The sequence below is a fragment of the Apteryx mantelli genome, chromosome 5 (assembly GCF_036417845.1).
Source record: "Apteryx mantelli isolate bAptMan1 chromosome 5, bAptMan1.hap1, whole genome shotgun sequence".
NCBI lineage: Eukaryota > Metazoa > Chordata > Aves > Apterygiformes > Apterygidae > Apteryx > Apteryx mantelli.
The window spans coordinates 47,519,932-47,546,292 of NC_089982.1; the positions used below are offsets into that span (position 1 = coordinate 47,519,932).

Below are 26,361 nucleotides of genomic sequence, written 5' to 3' on the forward strand. Positions count from 1 at the left end.
CCTTCTGGATAGACAGAATCAGTAGATACCATACATCTTGGACTCACATGCAGCCTGGGAAATGTATGTTTTGCTGCTACTTTGCTACTTTTATGTTGGATGCAAACTAAATGGAAAATAATATGCAAATGATTATCAGTGGCTCATTGTTGCAACGGACAGATGCAGTGAATGGTATTCTTCGGTCAACTATCCCCTATTTGGTACTATTCAGTTTTAACTAATGGCTTGAATAATGGAAATAGAATATTGCATATTTGCAGATAAAGCTAAACTACAAAGAAGCCATACGTGCACACATGATCACTGATTAGAATGTTTTTGACAAATTGGAGAAAATATTTTAGAATTCTGTAGTCTGTTCTACGGGGGAAAAGTTGTACACCTAAATGAGACTAATCATGAGGTTGGTGAAAGAAAGGGAGGTGGTGATGCAAAACTTCATAGTGGCATAAGGGATTTATGAAAAGGAGGGTCATATATATGACATGTCAGATAGTCCTTTTGCCCTAAACACAGTTAGAAAGATGTAATCATTCTTTTAGACGACATGATTCCATGAGAAAAAATGGAAGGATTTGAAGTTGTTTATACTAAAAAAGAGAAGACTGAGTTGAATTGCGTTCAAATAAATACGACGAAAAAACTAGTTGAAAAGAAGGGTGGGGGGTTGTTTTGTATATTCAGAGTTGAAAATACAGAAATCAGTAGGCTTAAAATTGCAATACGGAAAATTAAGGCTAGACTTTAACAGAAGCTTATTAATGATGAGAACAGATGAATGGATTGCCTCGGGGGCTGTGCAATCTCCGTCATTGCTTGTTTAAACATTTTTTTTCTTCTACCTTTGCTTTTCAAGAATTATCTAAGTGTGGGTGAACACACCTTACCATATGGGAATGTGCTAGAAACTATTGAGGGCACTTAGAATCTTTTTGTGACTCTTTATAACTTCTTCACATCTAGAAGTATTGTAAAATGTTGTCTATCTAAAGCACTGATGAAATAAAAGACATATTAAAGAGAAACATGTTCCCTTTCTCAGAGTTCTTCAAGAATATTTTGTCCTTTAGAAACATATTCTTGCATCATTGTTACTAATAAGAACATGCCTTACCTATGTATGTGCCAGTATCAGGAGGCTTACTCAATGAAAGTGCCTAAATTTTCAAATAAAAAAATTTTTTTTTCCATGAAAATATTTTTCTTTTTCCTGTCTGTGTTTTCAGTCTATGCAGAATATAGAGCCTATCATCTTACATATGATGTTTTGCAAGTGCTGTTTGCCAGTTTTTATAGAATGAGATGGAATTGGAGGTATTCTGCTCCTTGCATGTAAACCCCCCAAACCCTAACATATAAAAAAGGAGTAAGGTAATTCATGGAGATTAAGAAGAGAGTTGCTAGATATCCTTAGGTGTTGTGAATATTATGATGCCGGTAGTTTATGGAGTCTTTTAAGAAAAATGAATTAGAAAAAAAGAGTATTCAAGTGCAAAAAGTGATGTAATGAAGAATGGTGGACTTCAAATTAACCATAAAATCAGTGCCTGTCAGAAGTAACAAAACTTATTTTACAGTAGGCTTCACAACACATCCATGACATGATTACACTGCAGATACGCCAGGCAATTAGGCCAAATTCTAAGCATTTGAAATTGATATTAGGTGGCACGCAAGAGTGAGAAAGAGTGAGGAAAGAGCAAGTACGAGTGAGAAACCATGCACCTCTGTATGTTTAAAGAACACCCTCGGACAGTCACGATGTTGTATATATGAAAATACATTGTTTAAAAAAGAGCAAGACAAGCTGTGACAAAGCAGAAAGAGGTATCCTTATTTAAATTGTGGATCAACCTTCACATCTAGAAATACGATGGTATGCATCAGTTCAGATGTACAAGCAGAATAGCATTGTAGTAAGGTATGCAGAGTAAATCTAAAATCAGATACTAAATTAGTGGGTTTTTTAGGACTAAACAATTGAAGAACCAGGTATTGGAAGAAGCAGCAGGCAACAGGCATCTATTCTTAGGCTCTCTGCTGAAAACAGCTAAATTCTAGTTCATGTACATTGATATAATCTGTCTCCATAGGCTAGCAGGTGCGTGCTGTTCCAAGGTGAAAGATGGGAAGAGAGACAAAAAGGAGAAAAACTTTAAAACCTGGAAAGTGAAATATAGGAGCTGTGGCTCTTTTCAAATTTTCCTGACTGGTGTGCATTATGTTTGCATTTGTTTCGTTCACAGTAATTATGTTGGTATTTTTTTGTGACTTGGATTGAAACTGTGTCAGTTGTCTATGTGTTGCTTGAGAGATTTTGATTATATGAACAACTGCTGGAGTATTTTACTGCTCACTTAATATTGCTTTGAAATTAAAGAGGAGGCATTCTTGATTTATTAAAACCAAAGTTCACAAGAATCAGCTTGCAATCCCCAGGAGCCCTAACCACCCACATATAGGTAGTGATTTGTTTAAGTGGCCCTTTCAGTTTTTTGAATAGTTTTACATCCTTTATAAAAAATTTAATGCAAACTTGATTCTCAGACACGTGCATGGGAGCTGAAATATACTTTCCTAATAAGAAAGTAGGAGAAATAATCAAAGTTTTAAAGATGCTATTCTAGCTCAATATCAGTGCTGAAGGAAACAATCAGGAATTTGTGGAAAAAAGCATGTTCATAAAGATATGAGGGAGATATGGGAGAAATGACCTGCACCTACTAAAATGTTGCGCTAGGCTGCTGATCCTGGGAAACAGGGTCACTTGCTCTTCGAGAGTGCCTTATGTGTTGTAGCCTTGTAAGACTCCACAAAAACTTTTTAACAGTTTCCAAGTGACTCAAGAGCCGAAATCCCAGTTTTCAAAATTATTTGAACACTTTGGAACCTAAATGTCATTGGAAATGGAAGGTAACACTCAAAGTTGGGGACACTTAAATATTATGCTATCAGCCTAGGCCCTGAAGAACAATGAAGAGTTGACATAGCTTTCAAAAGACAATAGCAGGAAATGCCTTCAAGGGAGCTGTTCAAGACAAACCTTTTAAAATAGCCACTAAGTCTTTTTTGACTCTGCCTTCAGTTCTGCTGCAAGATGACAGTATTTCAGGACATGACTGTTATGGTGATGTTGAGAATTTTTTATACTTGAATGTTCAGTGATGCTACGGTGTAACATTTGAGAAAAGGTGCAAACTAAGAACAACTATTTTGCAGGGAAACATGCAGAAATACTTCATGAAATCATACAGGTGAAGAGGGCAATTCTAGCTCATTCTCCTATGAGTCATACTGAGAGTGAAATGAAATAAAATATTTGCCTTGAGGTTTCATTTCAGTGCAGAGTGGGAATCCAGCTGTGGAGTGGGAAATACCCCTGGATAGAGCAATAGATCTAGTGCCTAACTGCTCCAGCTAACCCCATTCTGCTCTTGGCATCAGGCTATGGCACCTCCAGATAATTTCTTTGTCTTGCTGTTCAGTAACACTTTCTTGATGACATCACAGTATTTCAGTATGTAACTGAAAATATGGCTTAATTAAGAGGTGTAAGGATAATTTATGCAAGTTTTGAAAATCGTCTTTGATTAAATAAAAATATAAAATAACAGCTTTTATCAGAATTGAACAGCATTTCTGCATCAGTCTGCATGTAATCAGTAATGTGCTATAGGACCTTTTGACTACCTTTTTTGTAACTCCTTCCTTTCTCCTGTTGGAAAAAATATCCCCCAAACCAAAATGCGAAAAAAAAAAAAAACCTTCTACAGTTCATGAGAAAATTTCTTTTCACCAGCTGCAGCTTTTTACCCCTAAACTCCACATGGGGCCACATGATTTTTCCCTTTCTGATGTAGACTGAAATATATGGAAGTCTTTTTCAACATGGCTTCCAAGAAAAGCAGGAGTGAGGGAGGGAAGCTTTAAATAATCATTTGACTTATGCTTAACAAACATGGCTGATCCAGGTCTCGCCAGGTTCTTTCTTTGCTCCCCAGTGAACAGGCTGCTACAAGCCAAGGGATATTTGTTAGAATTTAGAAAGCATACGAAGTTTCACTTGACATAAATATGAAACTTGAAATTGGCCTTTTTGGCCACTCCTGCAAAGCACAGTTTCACTTTTTTGTTTTTTTTTTTTTAATATCACTTCTGTTTTTAGCCCGCAAAAGCTATTGACAGTTCTAGGATTTTTGAAGATGGAGCTAAATAAATTCCTAAAGGCTCTCAATAAATCTTGCAAAAGGTCTAATGTTAGCTAGCTTATAGGTGTGATCTTAGTACAGATAAACTGGCAATAAATACAATTTGCTGTATAATGAAGAGAAAGCCAAACAATTGAAGGGGGGTGAGGGTGCGGGAGGAAAGACGTAACTGCATTCCTGGATGTTAAGGGGCTGGAAGAAGGAGAATCAGTAGTGAAAACTGTGTTTTCAGAATGTTGTTAAGCTTTATAGGATGCATTTCATGTAGACATTGTTCATAAGTAGAATCATCGTTTTTGTAAATCCAGCCTGTTGGATGAGTTTGCTTGTGAATATTGGTATTTTGAATAGCTCTGTGGCAGGAAAATGGGAGGACAAGTAAGATCTCTGATAGCCAATGACATATCTTTAGGTTCCAGGCTGTGAAGCTTGATTTGAGATACTTACTCGACCAAATCCTTCTTCTTGAGAGAAATGAATCTCAAATATATGATAGTTTTGGTTATGATAATAGTTTGGATGACTAATTTCATTAACCACATTTTCCTCTTGCTTTATCTGAAAGGCTGGTGGTCCCTCATGAAGGATGAATGTCTTGTCAGCTCCTCCTTTGAAATGCCCACTTCCCAGTCTTCCTCGATATCTCTGTACTGGTCTTTCTCTCCCAGTGAAAGCATCTTCTGAGGTAGTTTTTTTCTCTGCTCTTCTCCTTTTATTCACTCTCAAAACAAAACATCTACTGCTGGGCCTTTCAATTTTTTTTGTGAGAGGGGGTTTACAACATCTGTCACATAGCATGTATTAGGTATCCGGGAAGCCCATGAAGATACACATTTTGGAGAAGCAGTAGTATAAAACAGAGCTTCTATTTAAATTCCTTTTTGAAAAAGAAATTCATATTAAAAATAAAAGAAATTAATTTTTTTAATAGTTATATTTAAGATCTGATTATATAGTTATCTTTAGAAGACGTTTGATTAAACAAATGCTTATTAGTTTATCCCTATAGTTTAGCAGCTGTCAGAATACATAATTTTAAAGGTTAGCACTCAGGTAGATATTTTCTAAATATTAAGGGGAAGAAGAGGGACAAAGATCACTGCTTGTTTAGTTTGCTTGCTTTGAATGGGTAGCAAAACCCAAACAAACCATAAAATCTTAACAATCACTATGCTTTCATCATGTTTTAAAAGCTTTGTGCAAAGCCTTTCTCCCTTAGGAAGCCAAGCAGGATTTGTCCCTTTATTATGATTGTCTTAGAGCAGTTAAAATGCAGGAAAATGAGTTTAGCAGCTGTCAAAATTAGTGCAACTCCAGGGACTAATAAAAAGATAAATTGTAATGTTGTCACATCAAATAACATCCTTGGGATGTGGGACAACACCTAATGTGTGTTTTGTCTGACATAACAGATACGTGTGTGGCAGCCCTTGAGTTTAGTAATTAACTTGAAGACATTCTGCTTAGGTTTCAAAATGTATGTACTACCTAAAGGAGAATAAATGTTTGATTGTAAGCCTAGGGGATCAAAATATCATCTGAAATTGTGGAGAGCTCTATTTCAGTATTGACACATGCTTAAAAAGTCTCTTAAGAAATGTACGTCCATTTATTTTTCCTCAGTGTGTGCATTTGCGTATATACAATAATGCTCATATTTATAAACTATTTATTGGTTCTATGGTTGACAAAAGACAATAAATATACATACATACATACATACACACACACGCACACACGATATGGCAAAAATCAATCAGGATTACTAAATATGTGTTCTTCAAGAATATTTTCAGATGTTAAAACAAACAATAAAAATGTCAGTAGAAAATGAAAGTTAAATAAGAAAGAAGAAAAATGATATTTTAAAATAAGAATTCTGTTTTCGAAGCATTAGTTTAATCACCTTGACCTTGCTTCAATTTTAAATACTGTTGTAAAAAATCTGCAAAAGCCAGATGGCTAATGGTTATGAAAGTGTGGAAATGGAAATCATCTCCTTAATGATGGAAGCAAAAGTCAGAATGTAACATATTCTGAGTGGATTATGGGTGGGAACTGGATAAGTGCTTTCAAGATTTTTGAAATTTCAGGTCTAGTAGCAAGTATTAAGAAAATGAGTTGAGGAGTAAAAGAAAGAAAAAGTAGAAAGACATATTGGAGTACAATTTAAGTTTTCTGAAGATAAATCTTCCAAAACTAACTTGTCCTTTGGTAAGATAACTTCTAATTCTGGTAATTTGATTAAGTATTTTCTAATCTCCCTAAATGCTGTTAAAGCATAAGGCATATATCTGCAGTGCAGACCGCAGTCATTATGATTTGTGTTTTGTATTAAACAGTCTAAACTTATTATAAGGTAGTGAAGTGGTTTATGACTTGTTTTGTGCTGGGGGAGTGAGAATTGTTTTGTGGCCTCCCAAACTTCATTTTTACTTGGTTGCTTTGATTCTGGGGATGAAAATTGATGCCTGGAGGGAGTCTTCTCCATTTCTGCATTCCTGCATCCTATATAAACTCTTCAATTTGTCTCTCATCAAAAGATATGTTCTATGTAAAGACATATTATCAGCTGGCATTGCTGTATGATGCTGTATACATGCTGTAACCCAATGGCCCCTAAATGTGATTCTTGGATCACTATTGGGCTGCAATGCAAAATGATAGCAAATGGTTTCCTGCTTGCCTGCTGAACTGGCCTGCCTTCACAGTGTTCTCATCTGTGGGGTTGGAAGCAGACCTCTGGCCCCCGAAATATAGAAGGTGCAGCTCTGCCTTTTTTAAAGCAAGAAACAGTTGATGGGGTCTGGAGAGGGATTAAAGCTATGTTATGAATGCATTATAAACCCTGGTTAGTGAAGTTACTGTACTGACTACAGTGAGAAACTCTTGTTCTCTAGGGAGCTCTGGGAGAGAATCAGCTTTCCAAAGGCAGAATTTACCTCCTATTTCAAGTGCGTTGTGGAAAAAAGCCAACAGCTCTGAACCACTATTACTTTTTTCATAAGCAACTGAAGACAAATTTTATTAGATATTTTTTTTCCAAGAAACACTAGCTACTGTTGAATGAGTGTACTCAGAGAAAAGAGAGAGTGGAGAAGATTGGCCAGCAATAGCTTTCATAATATTCTAAGGCCAAGACCTCTTGTGTCTTATTCCATTCACTGCTAAGAAATGTATAATCTCTCTGCTGGCTTTGCTTCTTCTTCTTCCCCGCCCCCCCCCCCCTTACTTACTTGGGACAATTCATAGTCTAAACAATACATGTTGCCTTGTAAAATAATACACACTGCCTTCTCTGAAAGGTTCTTTTTGATACTCTCAGGTAGATCAAAGTAGGCCAATCAGCAACAAAATAATCCTCTGTTGGTCTGTTTGCCTTGCTGCTTTTGATGACTATGATTGATTAATGCTTGTCAAACAGTTTAGTATAAAAATGAACTTTAAAAGGTGATTAAAAATAGTTTATAATCTTATGGAAACATTTTCCTTTTATGGAAAAATCTGTTGGCTATGCTGCCAAATGGTTATAAAATTACTTACTCCCCAGTATTTAATAGAAAATATGTGGATTTTAGAATGACTGGAGTGCATAACTGTAAACTCAGATGGTGTTTTTGCTCATACATCATCCAGAGTACATTCAGTATTGATGAAAGGTACTAGTTTGAAAGTCTTATGGATATAATAGTCAGTGCAAATATCTCACTGCATCTTGACAAGTAAAAGCAACCTCTAGATGATCATTTAGTCTACTTCCATTTAAAAAGGGATTTCTATCGACACTGTGAGTAATCATGTGCTGATAGATTTTGTCAGACACTTCTTTGCAGATGTTGTTAGTAATGCCACACCGGCTACAGCATAATCTTCTCTCTGAAAAGTGTTCAATTAAAACCCCATGTACATCTAATCACTCTCTGGAATTCAGACCTCCATAATGCCTATTGTCATATGGGTTGCTTAAAGAAGTCAGTGAGAATGTATATTTAGAAAAGAAAAATAAAACCAGTGTCCATAGGATGGGGTAACATTTTTCCCTTAATGGGTGATGGCAGCATGTGAAACCAGGAAGAGACCAAAGAAACAGGGAATGAGTACAGACTCAGCAAATAGGTAAGAGAACAGAGCTTGTATCTCTACTAGTATTTCAAGTAATTCATCATGGTATACTTGGGTGGAAAATGGTTTGCATAAAACATAGCTTTTCATTGCTGTGAAGTGTTCAGTAGAGGAGATAGATAGGTTTGGTTTTCATCCAAATAACAATATGCACTGACTCACAGTATCCAGTTATTCCATGCAAGGAAAGGCCTGGTGCTGCTGAAATTAGACTGTTCAGTCTGTCCCAAAATTCTGGAAATCCTGATGTTACCTGCCTGCCAGTATGGAAGCACTCTGCAAGGGATAGAAAAGGAGATCACCTCCTGTATGTGATCAGCAGCTTGTTCCTTCCTTAACATCACCCAGAATTATATCTACTGCCATGGTAAGGAGATGCACTTTGTCTCCTTCAGGTAACTTGGATTGTAAGCATATTTTCTGTGTATAATTACTAAACCCCTCCACACTGCTGATCATTCCAACTGCTCTCTGCAGCATTTCAGTACTAGGAAAAGATCTTGCATCTCCACTAGATCTCCCTGTGCTCTGCTGCTTAAGCCTGCTTCCTTCCAAACAAAGTGCGATAGTCGCATCAGGAGGCTACTCTCTGGCAGTGCATGCAGAAGGTGGATGACAGGTATGTCGGTCCAGGTATGATCTCCAAAGATCTCTGCTTGTAGTGTCAGTGCCTATACAAAGAAAAATTGACTCATGACTTGTTTGCTCACTCCCTGTGGCATGCCCTTCCTTGCCCCTTTTATAGAGGAAGCTGTGTTTAGATTAGAGGTAGTTCAGCACAGCTCTGTCTAGACAAACAGTAGTAACACTGATGGAGCAAATGAAGCAGTGGAAGAGCTGATGGGACCTACATCAGATACTCTTCAAGGAAGGTCTGCAAAGATATGAAAATCTGTAAAGCAGGTTTACAACATGCTGAATTCTAGGCTGTGCCTGTATGCAGGTGATGGTTGTATATTAGGTGAAGAGAGTTTTATATTTTTTCTCTTAAGTGAACCTCTCCAAAATTATCCTTGATTTTACTGAACACAGCTGCCACACATGCTACATAACCTAAAGCTTGGCATGCTCAAAAGCTGATGCTAGTGCAGAACGCTGCAATTTGCCTATTGAGGGATACAGGCTGTGAGCACGATAAACCTTCACCTCTGAGCATGTACGCATAACATATGATGTTCTTCATCATACTTATTCTGCTGGTTTGTCTGTATAACACAACATACAGATTTTTAATGGTTGTAATTAACTGCTAGAATGTTTTTATCTGGGTATTCAGTAGATTTTTCAACTTCTGTGATCTTACAGTCAAGATTGTCTTTTATTTAAGAGAAGTTGTAGCTCAGATATAACTTTTGGGTTTGAGGAGAAGACTACAAGGTGATATCTTTTGGTCGCTATCATGCTCAAACTTGGATTAGATGATTTTAGTAGTAGTCTTGTCAGTAGATATGAATTAGCTTTTCTTGTGAATATCTGTTACAATTGACAGTTTCTTAAAAGGTGGTTATAGGTTATTTTTGCTTTGTTTTAAGAAAGTTTTAGTTTAGGTGATATCTTAAAAGACATCTGAATTGCATTAGATATTTTCATTTCAAATGTAATCTTCATTTCAGAAGGAAAATCTGTCTAGAATCTTTGCAAAACAAAGTGATTACTGCTATATGGAACATTTTCAGTGTTTGTGCACTCCTTACAGGTTTAAGGAAATTAAATTTCATTCATGTTTGGCATATCATATGCATATCCCATAGAGTTCAAAGTCTTGTTTTACACTTCAGCAATGGGAATCGGGATTTCCCAACACAATGCGGTCACGAAAAATGAATTAGCACTGACGCAGAGCTCATGACCTCCTTGGCGCCAAGGGGCTACATTTAGCCAATTTCCTGCAAGGATATAGTTCAAGGAAGGTTTCTCACTGATGCCTAATTTAATTTATATTACCATGTTTGCTTTTTCTTTTAACTTTTATAGGTGTGACTTAAAAAAAAATCCATTTTTAATACTTACTTGGATACCATTCCCTGGCCGAAAATAAGATTTAGTTCCATTGCCTTTGTATATGCCCTGTTGGACTGTTAAGTCCAATGTTTTGTTATTTCAGCAGACTTCAAACGTGTAATAAATAAATTTCCACTGGGTTGGCACTTCCTTTTTGCTTCCTGATGTAGGGATTGATTGTTCTTTGCAAGTCTCTCGGGATTTTATGAGCTTTCTCAGAACGACTGATTTGACCACCAATTCAACCATCATAATTTTCAGAAACTGTTCACACAGAAAATCCAATAGAGGCAATTTTTAGAACAATAGCAACTGCTGCATATTGTATGAGATCAAATGCCTTCTCAGGTGTAACAGGAGATACAAACAATGATGGAATTCATTCAAAATATTTTTAGTCATGGGATCTTTCAAAGAAGACTGTTGCAGGGAAGTTTGTTAACGTGAAAAATTACATAAGAGAGTCTTATTAAAATAAGGACTTCTCATGGGAGGGTGTCTTCTTATATGTGTGTATATATATATATATAAAATATTAATGTGGTTGCTTATAATACTCAGCAATTTGGAAGATTAACAAGTAGCATGGAGATGAAACAATATTAAAACTATGGATTGATCTTGACTTAGGATAAGAACATAGTAAAATTTTAGCCAAAAATCTAAATTAGCTAAATAATTGGGTGATTAAATGCTTCCAAAAATCAGAAATGGGAAGAAAAGAAAGCATTTAAAGTGGCTAAAACTACAGGCATAGAGAAAGTAAAAGTTCAGGGTGTAATGCAGGTGCCTAAGCAAAGATGTTCAGTGCCATTTTTGTGGCTTTTTGTCCAAATGTATCCTACCTCTCTAGAAGAGCTCTGGCCTGTAGGCCTCATACTTGTACCTGGCAGCCCTGAACTTATGTGCCAGATATTCTTGGTGTTTCAAATGGCAAGAAATACCTATGTTCAATCACTGAAATTACCTTTTTATATTCTAGTATTAGTGATTCAATATATCTTATATGTATTTAATTCATACATTAACTAAATATTGTTTCTTATTTAACAAAACAGAATGAATGAAATCAATTCCTGTGGGTAGTTCAATAGAATTAAGTTGCTAAACACCTGAGATTCAATAACCTTCTTTCTTAAGTACTTTGAAAATAGCTTTCCTCTTGCTTGGCAGATTTTTCTTCACTCTCAAATGCTGGAAGTTAGGTGTTTTTGAAGTTAAAAATTCAGAATATGATCCTCATCTGGTTGCATATGGATTCAGACCTCTGCCCTAGTCAGGTGCAGAATCCGTGTTTGAGTCCTCCAGATGTATCACAGGTGGCTTTGCAAGCCCCACCATATACCAACCTCCCACTGTCAGCATCAGTGCAAAAGGTGAGTGTGGTGAGCAGTAAAAATTGGATTTGCAGTAGGATGTATCTCTCAGTAGCTGTGGTGCATGTTCATAGAGTTTCTCTCAAAATTTGGAAACACAGTGCTTACATATATTTTTCTTATCTGATGGGCAAATTGTCTGGCAATTTTACGAGATAGTGATTGATATAGCACAGGTTGGCTTCAGAATAACCAGTGAATCGGTTGAACTTAGGAGAGAATTGTGGGGAGAATGAGAACAGATTTCGGCTACAGCTGGGCATAATTTCTCTTCTGTGCTAAATTGTGTGAAATATTTGGGAAGGAGCCTGAGTCCAGTGAAGAAACTTTGAAGGGAAAAATGTTAAAACAGTGACTATTTAGTTTAATGGCTTTTCTAAACTTAGAAAAGTGCTAAAGTAAGTTCATGCTTCATATACTGTTAAACTAGTGCTCATCTTCTGTCTTTGCTGGTGAGACAGTTAATCTAAAAATGAATATTTGAACTATTTTTCTTGTGCTTTGTCTGAAAACAGATTTATATTTTACATTAGAAAATTCTTCAGGGCATATAACTATGTAGCTGAATAAATTCGAAGTATAGTCTTAGCTGTTCTTTGAAAATTCGAATGAATCGGGGATCAAGTGATTTTAAAACACCTTATTGTGAGAAAAAAATGCGGTTTAATTAAAGGATGAACAGTTACTGGGGAAAAAGAGAACTGAATGGAAATGAATAAAATATAGCAATATTAAGATTGTTTTAAACATTCCTTATGTGGCTCCTTAAAAGGCTTACACATTCAGTATAGGATTCTGATGATATCTGTAGGGTTGACTGAAAACAGGAAGATTTTTTATAGTAAAATAATAAGAGGAGAATGCTTTGAGTTGGGATAAGATTTATGTACAAAATGGTACCTTTGAGTCTGGATGAGCTTTTAGATAGAGATGTCCACTGGACAAATACTTTCCTAAATCTGGAGTGACTTTTTAGTTAGCCTAAGTAAGATATTCATTTGTCTGGTGAACGTTTAATGTTAAATTATCTCACTAGAAGCAGATCTTACATTTTGTGAAACAGAAATGATTAGATGCTCAAAAACTGTCCCCTTTGGCTTTTGGAGCAAAGGAGGTCTGTCAGGTGAGGCACGTGGTTTTGAGTCCTTGCCTCTCCGTTGATGTTTGCTTACAGACCACCAGCTATGACCATAAATATGCTGAGATGCTGGGTGCTTTTAGCAGGTGTATCCCTTTGACTGGAGGGCAAATGGTAGGCTCACTTCAGTGAAACATTCAAATCCAGACATATAAGGGAATTAGGATGCTATCAGTTACTAGAATAAGCCACTTCATTACATTTACTAGGAAGAGAGGTGACAAAACAGCCTTGTGGATTTTCCCCTTAGTGTCTGTCTCTACACAGTTCACCTGCCTAGTATTCTCTTCTTTCCTGTCCTGGATCACATTGTTTTTCAAAGATACAACAAATGAAGAATGAGTGTACAAGTAGTCATCATAAAGCTATTTTCATTCTGTGCTCAAAAACAGCTGCCACTTTTCATAGACTCATATTAAAATTTAGGCTGGGGCCTCTGGAGCTCATTCAGTTCAATCATCCCTGCTCAAAGTGGGGGCAGCTTCAGAATTAGGGCAGGTTGCTCAGGGCCGTGTCCAGCTGAGTTTGGAAAACCTCCAGGAATGGAGATAACACAACCCCCAGCCTGCTCCAGTAATTAATGACCCTCACTCTGAAAAATGTTCTCTTTTACCTAGTCAGAATTTCCCTTGCTGTAACTTGTGACCATTGGCTCTTGTCTTCTCTTTGCGGACCTAAAAGAGTCCGACTGTGTCTTCTCTACAGTCACGCATCACCTAGTGAAAGAGAGCAGTGACTGCCCCCCCCCCCCCCCAACACACACACACCTTCTCCGGGACGGACAAACCCAGCTCCTTCAGTTTTTCCTACACCTTGGGCTCCCATCCTCTAACCATCTCAGCCGCTCCACTGGATTCTCTCCAGTTCAAGGTCTTTCTTGAACTGGGGAGCCCACAGCTGGGCACAGCACTCAAATGTGCCCTCACGTGCTGAGCAGAGTGGAATAATTGCTTCTCTTCACTGGCTGCCTATTTTTCTTCAGGCAGCCCTGCATTTTCTTAGCCTTCTTTGCTACGATGACACTTCACTGGCTCATATTCAACTTTTTGTCCACTTGGACCCCCAGATCCTTTTCTTACAAGCTGCTTTCTAGACTGTTGCCACTCAATCTGTAGCACTGTGTGGGGTTATTCTGTCCAAGGTGCAGGGTTTTGCGTTTGGACTTCATGAGGCTTCAGTCAAACCATTTCTTCAGCTTGTTGAGATCCCTGTGAATGACAGCTCTACTCTTAACTGTCTTGACTGCTCCTCCAATTTGGTGTCATCCCTGAACTTGCTGAAGGAGTGTTTTGTTCCATTCCATCATCCAAGATGTTGGTGAAGATGTTAAATAATACTGGTCCCTGAAGAATGCCACTAGTAGCTGTCATCCAGCTAGACTTCGAATTATTAACCATTACTCTTCAAATTCGGCAGTTGAGCCATTTTTTTTTTTTTTAACCTGGTTTGGCTACAAAGATGCTATGGGAGGATGTGTCAAAAGGCTTGTTAAAATCAGGGTGAACAACATCCACTGCTCTCCCCTTTTCCACAGGGCCAGCCATTTCATCATAGAAGAAAATCAAATTAGGCAGGTATACTTTGGTAAAGCCATTCAGGTCAACCTAAAAAAGCATAGAATTGTGTGTGGTTCATAATAAGTTTTTATTTTCAGACCACAAGGGAATAAAAAAAGCTTTTACTTGAGTCTAATACACAATTGGACATGTAGTGTATCTTTATAGCGTTCAGAACCATGGTCTCCCTTCCTATTGTTCTTCTAGGGCAATTGAGGACAGGGATAATGTCATTACTATTCATAAACATGAAAAGAAGATTCGATCTTACCTGGTAATACCAAAGATTGTCTGTGAAGTTAGTGAATTGAGTACTCTAGTGGAACAATGAAAATGAACAAATTTGGTAGTATCACATAACTAAATTTTTGGATGTCTGATCTGGATTTCCTATTGATTTTTGAAATGCTTTAATGAATTAGAACTTGTTTCTGGAGCCAAATTGGCATATATCTGGGTTGGACTGTATTGCCCTGTTAGATCTTACTAGCAGATTTTTTTAAGAAGTTAATGCTTGCCAGTATTATGAAGCAGCAAGATTCCATAGTTATTTCCTATCCAAATAGAGGGTAAAACTATTTTAAATATTACAACATAATAATTGTTGGCAAATGTGTTTCATAATGGTGAATGATGCATAATTGGCATTCATAGTTATTATTAAAAATGCTTCTGGAAATCATTTTAAGTGACCCAGGATGAAGTAAGTGTTAAATATGCATTTAATCTGATAAATTTGATAAAAAGCTTTTGTGTGCTAAACACAAAATATTTGACATAGTGGTTTTAAAACTTAATAATAAAAGCATTATTATTATTACATGGTATAGTCTACATGGAGCAGAAGCTATGTGGTTATTCAGTAGGCATTTAACATAGAACGCATGGTACGTGGTAGTTGGGGCTGCCCTGGACTGATCACCCAGCAGCCTGGGGGCCGCAGTGCAGGTCCACTGCATGGGGCACCTGCATCTGCACTGCTTCCAGCACTCTGGTTCCTCTTGGTTCTCTTGAGGAATGTGGTGACTTGTGGCCACACGAATATTTTGGTATGTGTTTCATGGATTAGCATCTTGTGTTTGAAAAACCTTAGGTGAAAATGTAGACTGCCTTTGCTCAAATGTTCAGAAGGGCTGTTGGCACAGTTGTTCACTTGAGAAGAGGTGGGAAATTTTCAGACCCTGATTGTAACTAACACATAACTAGCACTCTGGACCTAAAATGTAATTAAAAAGGAAAATTACATTCAGCAGAGCTCTTTCTGTCACCCACTTGCATGAATTTAGAAAATCGCTATTAAAAGAACAAAAATGATGGAGGTTGATCTCCGTTGCTCAATAATTAATTTAAAGCAGAAGGAACTGTATGTAGGTATTTTCATAATCACAGCTTTTCAAAGGGAAGGCAAGTCTAATTAACAGAGATGCTAGATATCAGTTCTGATGAACTGTAAATATCTGAAATTCTGAATCTTCCTCACTGAGCTCAATTTTCAGATTGTGCTATTTTATTACAAGAGAAACTATGTAGCGTTATATACAGGCCTTCTTCCATGACAGCTTACTACTGTGGAAGAAGTAAAGAAGAGGTTGTATGCCAGCACATGACCCGTGGTATGGCCAAGAGGCAAACAGCATACAGTCACAACTCTGGTAGAGGGCAGATTATCTAGAACAAGGAATCAGTCAATGAATAGAGACAATGGTGGGACATAAATCCATGCAGAATGATTCAATATCAAATTAAGTGCTGAAGGTAGAAGGTAAGAGAAACCAGGAGACTTGACATAACATTTTACATAAAGTGAATTGCCATTAATACTATGTAAAATATACTTACTTACAGAAGCTAAATATATAGTTTTTTTATGGGTTATATAATAATAGGTAAACAAATACTACTCATATAAATTTGTTCACAATATGTACTGGGAGGAGATGGAACATCATGGAAAAAAGGGGGTCATACTCCAAAAGGTTTGAGAACTGTCGCAGTATCAAAGCAAGACTGATAGTCTCGAAGACCTAGTGCAGGGGTCATTTCTTTGCTCAGGGTACAAACCTTTTTATCTTTATTGACAAATTATGACATTTGGAAAATATCCTATTTGGAAAGAGACAGTTTCTAATCCTGGTAATTTTGTCTTTTTTTCTACCCATAATTATATTTTTATTATCTAAATAAAATAAGAAGTAGTTCAAAACAATAGTTTTTCCCCAGCTTTCCCTTCATTCAAAACTCAAATCTCTAAAATTTTTTGACACTCTGTGTGTGTGCATATATTATATAGATATGCATATCTATCTATATCTATGCATCTATCTATCTATATATGATACAAGTTTCCTTGGTTATCTAACTATATCTCTGTAGGAATTTATCAGGTATTGTTCAAAATACTTAGTAGAAAACTAGTTACACAGCATGCTTTAAAGGGAATATTCATTTTCCTTTTATTGTGTTTAAACAGTAAATAAGAAAATATAGCAATTACTTTTTGGAAGCTATCAAAATGATACCATTCTTAAGTCACAGCATCTGTTTGTTTGACTTGGACACTAAATTCTGCCGGAGACATTTTGAAGCAGGTCAGAGTCTTAGATCCGCTTCTGTGTGCAGACTGACTGAATTCACTGACTTCAACAGAAGCAAGAAGGAAAAAAAAGGGGGGGGGGGTTCTGAACTACTAATTATGGCCCTCTTGGGAGTGGTGGTGGGGGTGGTGGTTTTAGTACTGTTTCCAGGACTGTTATGTGTTATTTTTCTAACTGTCTTTCCTGCTGGCTTTGAAAGACAGCCATGCACCCCCTTCCTCAAGGACTGGATTTTGTGAAGTGCTTTCTGCGGGATGTGGGCAGCCTCTTGCAGCCACTTGGGATTGCGTGTGAATAACTCTAGCCAGGCACTGAAGTTACGCATTGAAAATAGACTACCTACCTGTTTTCGTAATAAACGATGAACCGTGTGTCTAAAAGTAGTGTGTGCACATACGTGGGTATTTTTCAGATTTCAGCTGGAAGGATACAAGAATGCAATCAACAGAAAGCAGACTGCTACTCTACTCTCGTGAAGACAGTGTTGTCCCTATGCAAAGAGTAGTTGTGGTAAAAGAGCAGAACTAGATAAAAAAGAAAAAATCAATGAAAGATGGTATTGTTAACGTTTTGGGGGATCAGACTACATGGTATCTTTCTGGGGAAAGTATCACTAGTGCTGGATATCATAGCCTAAGACCTGGTTGTGCAATCCTTAAAGCATTTTTAATTCCCATCAGAGGCTGCAGTGAAATAGAGGTTGTATTTAGAGGCTTGGTCTTGTCACAGGAATTAGTATACTATTTATGGACTATTTAGAAGACAGATCGGCATAATGCTAGTGTGAAAAGGCTTATGCAAAAGCAAAAAGACCCTTCTTTCTTTCTATTGTTTTTGCTTTTCAATGAATCAGCCATTTTTTTAATTCATTTTTTGAAAATTTATGAATAGCCCTGGAACCATGATTTTATTGAGTAATATAAAAATCTCACAGTGTTCTTTGTTTTATTTGCAGTTAAGCATCTCTAGAGAATATGGTTAACATTGTCCTTTTCTATGATTTATTTTGACATGAGAAGGAGATTAGAGCTCTAACAGAAATGCATAATGTTTGGCAAATTCTGAAAATAAAACATGAGTGATCAGAATTCTAAAGAAAAAGTTAGTTGTATGACGTATTTTTCTTTAAGTGAATAAAGGGCATATCTGATGTTTTCCTTTTACTCGGTGTGTATCAGTAAATGGAAGATCCAGCTGAATAACTTTCTTTGCTTATGAAAATGTTTTCTACTCAGCACATGACAATGTGTAAGGACAAAACAAGCAGTATGAAATGCAAGTAATAAGCAAGCAAAATGTAACATTCTAACAGGGGAAAAACAAGTCTTTCAAGGCTCTAGAGATACAATGGGTCAAGACTCGGATAATTCCAGAATATTATTTTTTACTTTCAGAGACAATTACAAGTCTTTCTTTTCAGCTAAGAGGCAAATTTGGCCATTTGAGCTCTAAATACCAATGCTTGTGTGGGTCCTGAATATAGGAGAGCAGAATGTTTATGTGACCGCTGCACTGACTGCTTTTTACTGCAGTATTATATCCGGTTAAACGGTTTTCTCATTTAACAGATAGTTTCATCAGAAACAAAGCAAGACTTAATATAGGTGCATGTGTAGACCTCTTATATCTTTCTTACATACACTTGGGTTAAATATTTTTGAAGCCCATTAAGTGAATTGCTAACTACTCTGATTCCAAATCCCCACCCCCCACCCCGAGACGTTTGTATTTCCTTTAGTATTCAAAGTGAACCATGAGGTGTAAATGGCTTTTCAACATCTTTCTTTCTTAGATCTGGAGAAACAAGCAAAGTTAAACATTCATCAGCTCAAAACCTCAGACCAGAATGACTGGTGTCTGTGATACGGTATTGCTGATATGCAATATGAAGGTATTTCATTCTTTCGCATCAAGCACAATAAAACGTGCTCTTAGGTTGCATGAGCATGTATATATCCTTGTGAAATGTAATTCAGCAAAGCTTTCTTGTGTGGAGCTTCTTTATCCTGAGGTCCCTTTTTGTAACAAGCTACTTGGGACCACAGAGAAGACGTCTTAACTGGCAATTAGCTGCAAGCTGCTGCCTAGGTAGTGTTGCTGTCCTGGATACAAGCTCTTCAGCTTCCCCCTTCTTAGGGGCCTTGGTAGGTCCAAATGTCCACAAAAAGGCAGCTGTACCACCGAGTTTTGCACTGCCTTGCAACAGTTTTACTGCGTGGCGTGCAAATATTTCAGCAAGCAAGAATCACAGGGAGGTTATTACAATCAGCCAAAGACTTAAAATGTATTGATGCCAAACTGGAACTCACTCTGAGTTTTGCCTTGAGGTTATACTGTGAATTGGTGATAATATTGCAATAAATGCTAGACAGACTCTTCACATGTGTAAATAACACAGTGTTTTGCCTTTTAGATATCTGATTTTCCTGGATGATTTGACGGAAAAGTCAGAATTTTATTAATGACATAAGAAGAATTAATACTGTTAGAATTAATACTAATTCTCCCCTTTAATAGATTTTTAAGCCATCTGAATTTAAGTAAATAGGCTGTTTTGTTCAAAATATTTTTCTTTATTAAATCCTTTCAGTGTTTATATCTGACTAAATATGAGGATGATAGCTTATTAAGTGGAAATTTATTGGTTTCAATGAAGTATATGAAGTGTTAAATAATTACATCAACATTTAGCATCTTAAACCAAGATATGCTCTAAAAGAATCAAGTGCACACCAGGCAAGACGAACATGGCAGATGAAAATTCAACATAAGCAAGTTCTGACTGTGTCAGTTTACCCTACAAATTAATAAAACTACAGCAGAAAAACAAAAAGATGTAGTTATTTGTACACTGTAGAACAATAGAGACTCATGACAGTAGAGCTTTTTTAGTCAAAGGAACAAAAATATGTCTTATTATCCTAGATAAGTGAAGCATGGTGAATTATTCATGTGGACTAGATGAAGAGGATTTATTCTCCTACTTGTCAAGGCGCCAGAACGACAAAGCAATAGCAAGTGATAACATCCAGGACAGTCTAGTTCCTTCTCTAACTTCTGCTGTCACGTTACAAGAACATGATAGTAAATGAAATAGGTAATATTAAAGTTCTCAATTTCTGATACAAATCTTATTATTTCATACAAAGTATAGCAACTTAAACAGAAGGGACTAAGAGAACCTTTTCAATGTATGTTGTGCAGAAAGATGTTAGTACTTTCTGAATATCTACCAGATTTTATTTAACAGGGTAAACAGAGAAGCCCTTAGATAATACACCTTGATGAAGTTGAAGTATCTAGTTATGCTGCACTGACAACACAAGCAGTTGTAGACATTTGCAGAAGTGCATTTTCAGGCTACAGAAACTTACTGTTGGAAACTTGCTTCTATGAATTGGTGGCAAATAAATGAGTTTTTTGGGGGTCTAAGTTTAGGATTTAGGTACTGCTGTTGGCAGTTATGAAGGTAGTCATGGATCTAATCCTTTGTTTTCTTCCTTTGTGCCCTTTGTTTCTCCTCATTACAGATTCTTAAATGATAAATAATGAAATTTTAAGCAGTGGCTCATCGGTATTCTTAAGACCTAATTATTTGTTGGTATGGCATTTTGTTATGTTGCTGTTCTAACAGAACCCACACTGCAGGAACAACATAGTTAAGAGACCAAAATTTGGTTTAAAGTTCTAAAGCCTTTTGAACTGAATATAAAACCGTTTTGCTCTCAGTGGGGGTTGCTTCAAATGTACTTAATCTTTATTATCACTTCATTAATGATGGGATGTTTAATTTTCTCTGTATTACTTTTTAGTCTTTTCCATGAAATGTGCTTTGAGCTTAATGGTGTTGGTCACCCTCTTGAAAAGCTAATGAGAATTCCAGTAGATATAGATATGTTTGATTTTGTGTAAAAGCAACAGCAAAATTTAAAGCTGACATCTTCTCAATCTACAGTGTTGTAACAGCTATAATTATTTGGTACTGTTAAGCATTTTCAGGTAGAATGATACTATGTCAATGATTACATATACTTCTTTCCTCCTTGAGTAATCAAAGATATTAGAGCAACCTGCAAGGAGCATGAGTGTTTGATGACACTTACCAGGCCTCGCTACTGTGAAGACTGATCACAGTCTTGTAGTGATCCCATCAACATGAATAATACCATTTAAATCAGAAGGAAGAATCAGTGATGTCAGCAACAAGCTGCCTTCTGCAGATGATGTCATGGTTTTGACTTGCCTTTAGCCAAACTCTTCTTGATGTTCTACCTCAGAGCCCAAGAAACAAAAAAATTTTTTTTTGCTTTCCTGACTATTGTTGTTTTTTTTTTTTCTGGGGGTTAGAGAAGCCCCCTGCATAATATAAATCACCTTGGGACTAAGCTAAAAGCAGCTCTGAGAAGCTGCCCTAGGTATGGGTCTCAGTAGGAGCCAGCACCTGGGAAGCAGGGTTGGCTGCAGCCTCACCCCCAACTCGAAATCTCTCAGGAGGGTCTGTGGTTTCAGAGCCTGCGTACACAGTCTATTGAGGATCCTGGCTCATGGTACTGTGAATAACTGAACTGGTACTGTGGGTTGTGAAAGGTGACATTTTATTAACCTGCTAGTTATTTATGCTTTTTTTCATATCATTGTTAGAGTTACTAAAATAAAAATAGTTGTTTCGGAAGTATTTTTCAAAATAAACTATACTTAAAGAATATAAGATATACTTCCTGTATGTTTTAAAGAACAATGACCTGTAACTAATAAAGCAAAGTAAAGGAAAATGTTAACTGGTAGATCTTCAATAGCTAAAGACTTGTGGATTTGTAAAATCTGAATGTTTATAACTTTAGTGCAATGTAAATCGAATGCAATAATTTACTAAATAAAGGAAATTTTAGTACTAAATAAATAAAGGAACTTTTAATGCTTTGATTCTCCTAAAGCATTAACTATTATTAATCTTACAAAACAGTATAATACTATTTTATATATATACCTACATCAGTATTAAAACATCTCTTATCATTGTGCTATTCTTGCAAATGAATATGTAGAAGTGCTATCAGACAATCTCATGGTTCCCCCAGCATAAGATGACACTAATATATATTTTAAAACTCTGGGTTTTTTTTTTTGAAATTACCTTTGCCAAATGCTTAATATCTACATAATGCATATATTTATGTATGTTTCTCATAGACTGGGAATGAATGTAAATGTTAGTACTATATCTTCCTTTAGTGAAAGTAACTGACTTGGTTTTATCTTAGAAAAATACTTCAGTGTTTGCTTCTTTATCTTAATTAATTGTGCTCGAGGTTATTTCTAGATGAACTTCCAGGCAGCAAACCAGTTCATATAATTAGATTTTATTGATTTTTCTGACTGCAGTACAAATCACAAAGTGTTTTAGTGCTTCAGTAACATATAATTTGCTGCACTTCAGAATTAATCTCTCTTAACTGGATGATTAAAAGCTCATTGAAGCAACTGAAATTAATACAGCTATATCTACCTTGACTCTATGATGCTACCCATGGACCAAGTTGAACTTAAAGTTTTTTGTGACTTGGGAAGCTCTCTGTATCCAAATTACTAGCTGTGGTCAAGGGTGTGGCTTGGTGAAAAGCCCATTCATCTTATGAAGGCAGCCTGAACTTACAAATGCTATCTATCCTTAAAAGTGGCATTATCGGGATCCTTCTGGGAAGGATCCTGTAACCACATTTCATCCATCTTCATAGTGATGTAATGCATTGAGGTGGGTAGGGTTGTGCTATGCAGGAGCACAGACCTCAGGGGCTTTTGGGGTATGTTCCAAAAGTCATCTCACCTGCCCTTGAGCCCTGGCTTTTTTCCACACAATGTGAATGAGAAGTGAACTTAATTACAAGGCTGAATGTAGTTTCAAAAATGCTGTGCTGGACATAGTTGAGGACTATGTCAAACTGTCATGAAAATATCCAGCATACTTCAGAGATTAAAACTTGTGTTTTTTTACAGGGAGAGTGATATCATAAATTGCCTTTTATGTTTCAAGAGTAATTTGCTAGAGTGATGTCTGCATGTGCTACTTTTATCTGCAAGTTTGCATTGGGAGGCTCTTATTTCTTTGTAAACATCATTATTATTATTTGCTTGGGCAGATGGGATTTGCACACTTGGAATGTGAAGTTTTGAGTTGCTCCTTTTCAGACTTTTTAACACTTGTTCTTTCATGTGGGTACAGTCAGGAATATCACTAGATTATTCCCAATGCTGGGATGATTATTTAAACAATAGAGAGGAAAAAGTAGATTTTAATGGCAATATAGAGGAAAATAATGAAAATTTTTAGTGAGGGATTGGATGTGAAAGGGAAATGGAAAGGTTAGAGTTAACAGTGATGTGTGTGAGAAAGGCTGAAGGGGAAGTACAGATATTCTTATGGGGAGACTGAGATAGGGTCCAGAAATCTAAGAAGTAATTTAAGCTGAGAAATGGGGCAAAGGGGAAGAGTTCAATGACCACATATGGCTGATATAAATGTGCAGAACTGACAAAGAGTTTGCTGAAATTCAGCTGAAAGGTCAGTGTCTGTCAGGAACAGATACAGGAACCCTTAACTGGGATAAAAACCTGAATCTACAAGCTGTGATTTTCATGGTAATGTTCTGCTGAGTAGAAAAGGGAATAAATGGTAATATACAATTTTCAGAAATTTCCATAGTAGTTTGCCAAACAAATGGCAATGCTTACACAAAAGATCCAAGCACCATGTTTTATGATTTATTTTTTTTCTGGAGGGTGATATGCTTAGTTATCCAATACATCCCCAAGCTAAAGTAAGTTCTCCTGCTTCATAGCTTCAGGCTATAGATAAAATATTATACACTGATATAATGATAAATTATCGAAATTTTATGAACAACGCTATTGTAAAATTGGTGACCTCATGATGCTTGCTTCTGTTTAGATTCCATTACAACATTTGGACATGAAAGTATAGACAAAATGAATCCAGATTTGTTATTATATAAAGACATGTTAAAGCTTTCCATTAACATACATTAGAATATAAAACTAAAAAGATTTTTTTTTCCCCTCCCTGAAATGTTTTGATCTATCCAGAGCCCTTTAAGAACTCTAGTCTAATCTGGAGTCTTTAAGCTGTATTAAACTGGCCTAATTTTATTAGGCCTTTGCTCATGTTTATTACATTAAAAAAAAAAAAAATACCTGGTCCATTTGATCTTAGCATTTCAGCAGGCAATCAGAAGGTTGTCTTGTATTCTTTCCCAGCAGTTTATCTGAAATGGGGAAGGGAAAGAGAAGAACAAAAGCAAGCTATTAAATAACTAACTTATCCACTGTTATTTTCACTTTTTTCAATAAAGGAAAAATCCTGTAATACTACAAATTATGGATCTGTTATATTGACTACGTTACAAAAGTTCTTAAAGTTCTGAGTTGATCACCTTTATACTATTCTACATGAGGACAATCTTTTGTACCTTCAAATAATGCAGCATATATATGAATGTATTCTGTTCTTCAGACTAATCTGCTGATGAGCATACTGGGTGCATAAATTACTCGGCTCCTAGCCCTTAGCACAAATGTGATAGCGAGTTAGTTATACTTCTGGAAAAATAGAGAAAGAGAGAGACATTAAATTTCAAGGGCATCTGAGGTTGTCATTGAGATCTGAAGACTGAAAATGAGAGTATCAGAAGCAATCTTAACACCAAGCCTTTCAAAATGATACAGTACATCATGTGCAAGACTTTATGCTGGCCTTTCAAATGGCCCTGAGAGAATTGACTTAATATCAACTTGTTCAACATGAATTAAATAAGCATGTCAGCAGAGTAACAACACCTCATACTGTAAATACTCTGTCCTTCAGTTAATATAGGTACAGAGGGGTTGTTTCACATAATTTATGGTTTCCATATAATATATTGAGAGAGTATGGGAAAAGTTGTAAATTCCTGATGAAATGCAAGCATATGTCTGTTTACTATTAAATGTGATTCACTGCAGTTTCTCTCTTTCTCTTTTCCCTGTATTTTTTCTAGATGGTATGGGGCATTTTACACAGATGGTAATATAAACTTTTTATTCAGAGTGAGTGCAGAACAACTTGTGTAGAGAATTATCACCTATATTTTGAGCTATTCTTTTAGGCTGTATATTTTCATCCTTATTTATTTTAAATAATAGTAATACACTGAGAACTGAAATTAAGATGAAAATTGCAAGGAGATTATAATTAAATAACACCTCAAAACTGAAAATGGTGTAAATCTATCAGCTACTTCATATGATGCAAGGCAGATCCACTGCTATGCAGCTAGTGCCTCTACTCTGAATTTCCCCTCCTCCCCCACATAAGCATAAAGATGATTTTGTGACAGCACTGAGATAAACAGAATCACATTTTAGATCACAGAATGGAAAATTAGCAGCCTATACTAGTGATGATTGTGGTATATTTTGTTATTGTCTTCAACATAAAAAATAGGTACTTTGGTGTAAAGCAGAACTGGAGAACCTGATCACCAGGAGATGCAATCAACTGCTTGCATATATTAGTCTACTCATCTGCATATATGTGAGGATGGCTGCCCAATCACTTGCCCAGACATAAACCTGATTTGTGGTATCTTTTCAAAGTCAGGTTTTTGCTTTCTTTAAGTATTAATTTTACTTAGTGATTTGTATCATTTATATTCAACAGTTGATAGTATTTTGTAAAGTTAAGCAACTGAAAAAAATGCACTGAAGAAAGTTATTCTTACTGAATACTGATGTTTGCAATAAAGTTGGAGTTTCCTATTCAGTGCTCTCATTATTTTTAACTCCCTGTCATCCCAGCCCCTACCTTGCCTTCTAGAACTACAGACTGTAAAATAATGGGGTTTAGGATCTTGGAGTATAATAGCATGCTCGGTAGAAATTTGACTGTCTGCTTAACCAGAATGATTTCATTAGCTCTATCTTAATGAAATCTTTTCAAATAGTTCAGATGTGTAATGAAAGCATTGATCAGTTTGGTACTTTTTCGTTTGTACAATATTATAAAGTGGACTTTTTATAATCCACATATAATTTCTTTTTAGAATGCAATTTTGCTCTGCTTTCACTTCCTACTTTTTAATCACAGGTACATATTATAAGCATTATGATTACATTATGTGTTAAATTTTGGCTTACTTGGCCTGTATTTATGGTTTCAGATTTGGTTTGTCCTCTCTCCACCCCTCCTCTTGCATATTTACCTTGTATAGATATCAGGAAGTTTATTTTGGGAGCTTCACATACACTTTGTTTTCTTGAGACCTGACTGAAGTTTGCTGTTTACTTGATATTTTGCGCTTTTTTCAAGCA

At 36.3% G+C, this 26,361-nt stretch overlaps 1 protein-coding gene and 1 long non-coding RNA gene across 8 annotated transcripts in view; one reads left to right on the forward strand and one right to left on the reverse strand.

The window, feature by feature from the left end:
- Positions 1–26,361, reverse strand: part of VEGFC (vascular endothelial growth factor C) — a 166,369-nt gene that overhangs the window by 56,769 nt on the left and 83,239 nt on the right. For 4 of the 6 annotated variants that reach the window (XM_067297925.1, XM_067297927.1, XM_067297926.1 and 1 more), the window contains exon 8: positions 24,208–24,278. The gene's annotated coding sequence lies outside the window, so the exon portion shown is untranslated. Of the gene's footprint in view, positions 1–15,190; positions 15,621–23,783; positions 24,279–26,361 lie in introns of those variants that run through there. The other 2 variants (XM_067297928.1, XM_067297923.1) reach the window with 2 other exon arrangements.
- Positions 1–26,361, forward strand: part of LOC136992261 (uncharacterized) — a 98,242-nt gene that overhangs the window by 45,063 nt on the left and 26,818 nt on the right. The window contains exon 1 of one of the 2 annotated variants that reach the window (XR_010884407.1): positions 18,749–18,889. The exons of the other annotated variant lie outside the window; for it this stretch is intronic. This is a non-coding gene — a long non-coding RNA (uncharacterized lncRNA). Of the gene's footprint in view, positions 1–18,748; positions 18,890–26,361 lie in introns of those variants that run through there. 2 annotated transcript variants of the gene reach the window in all.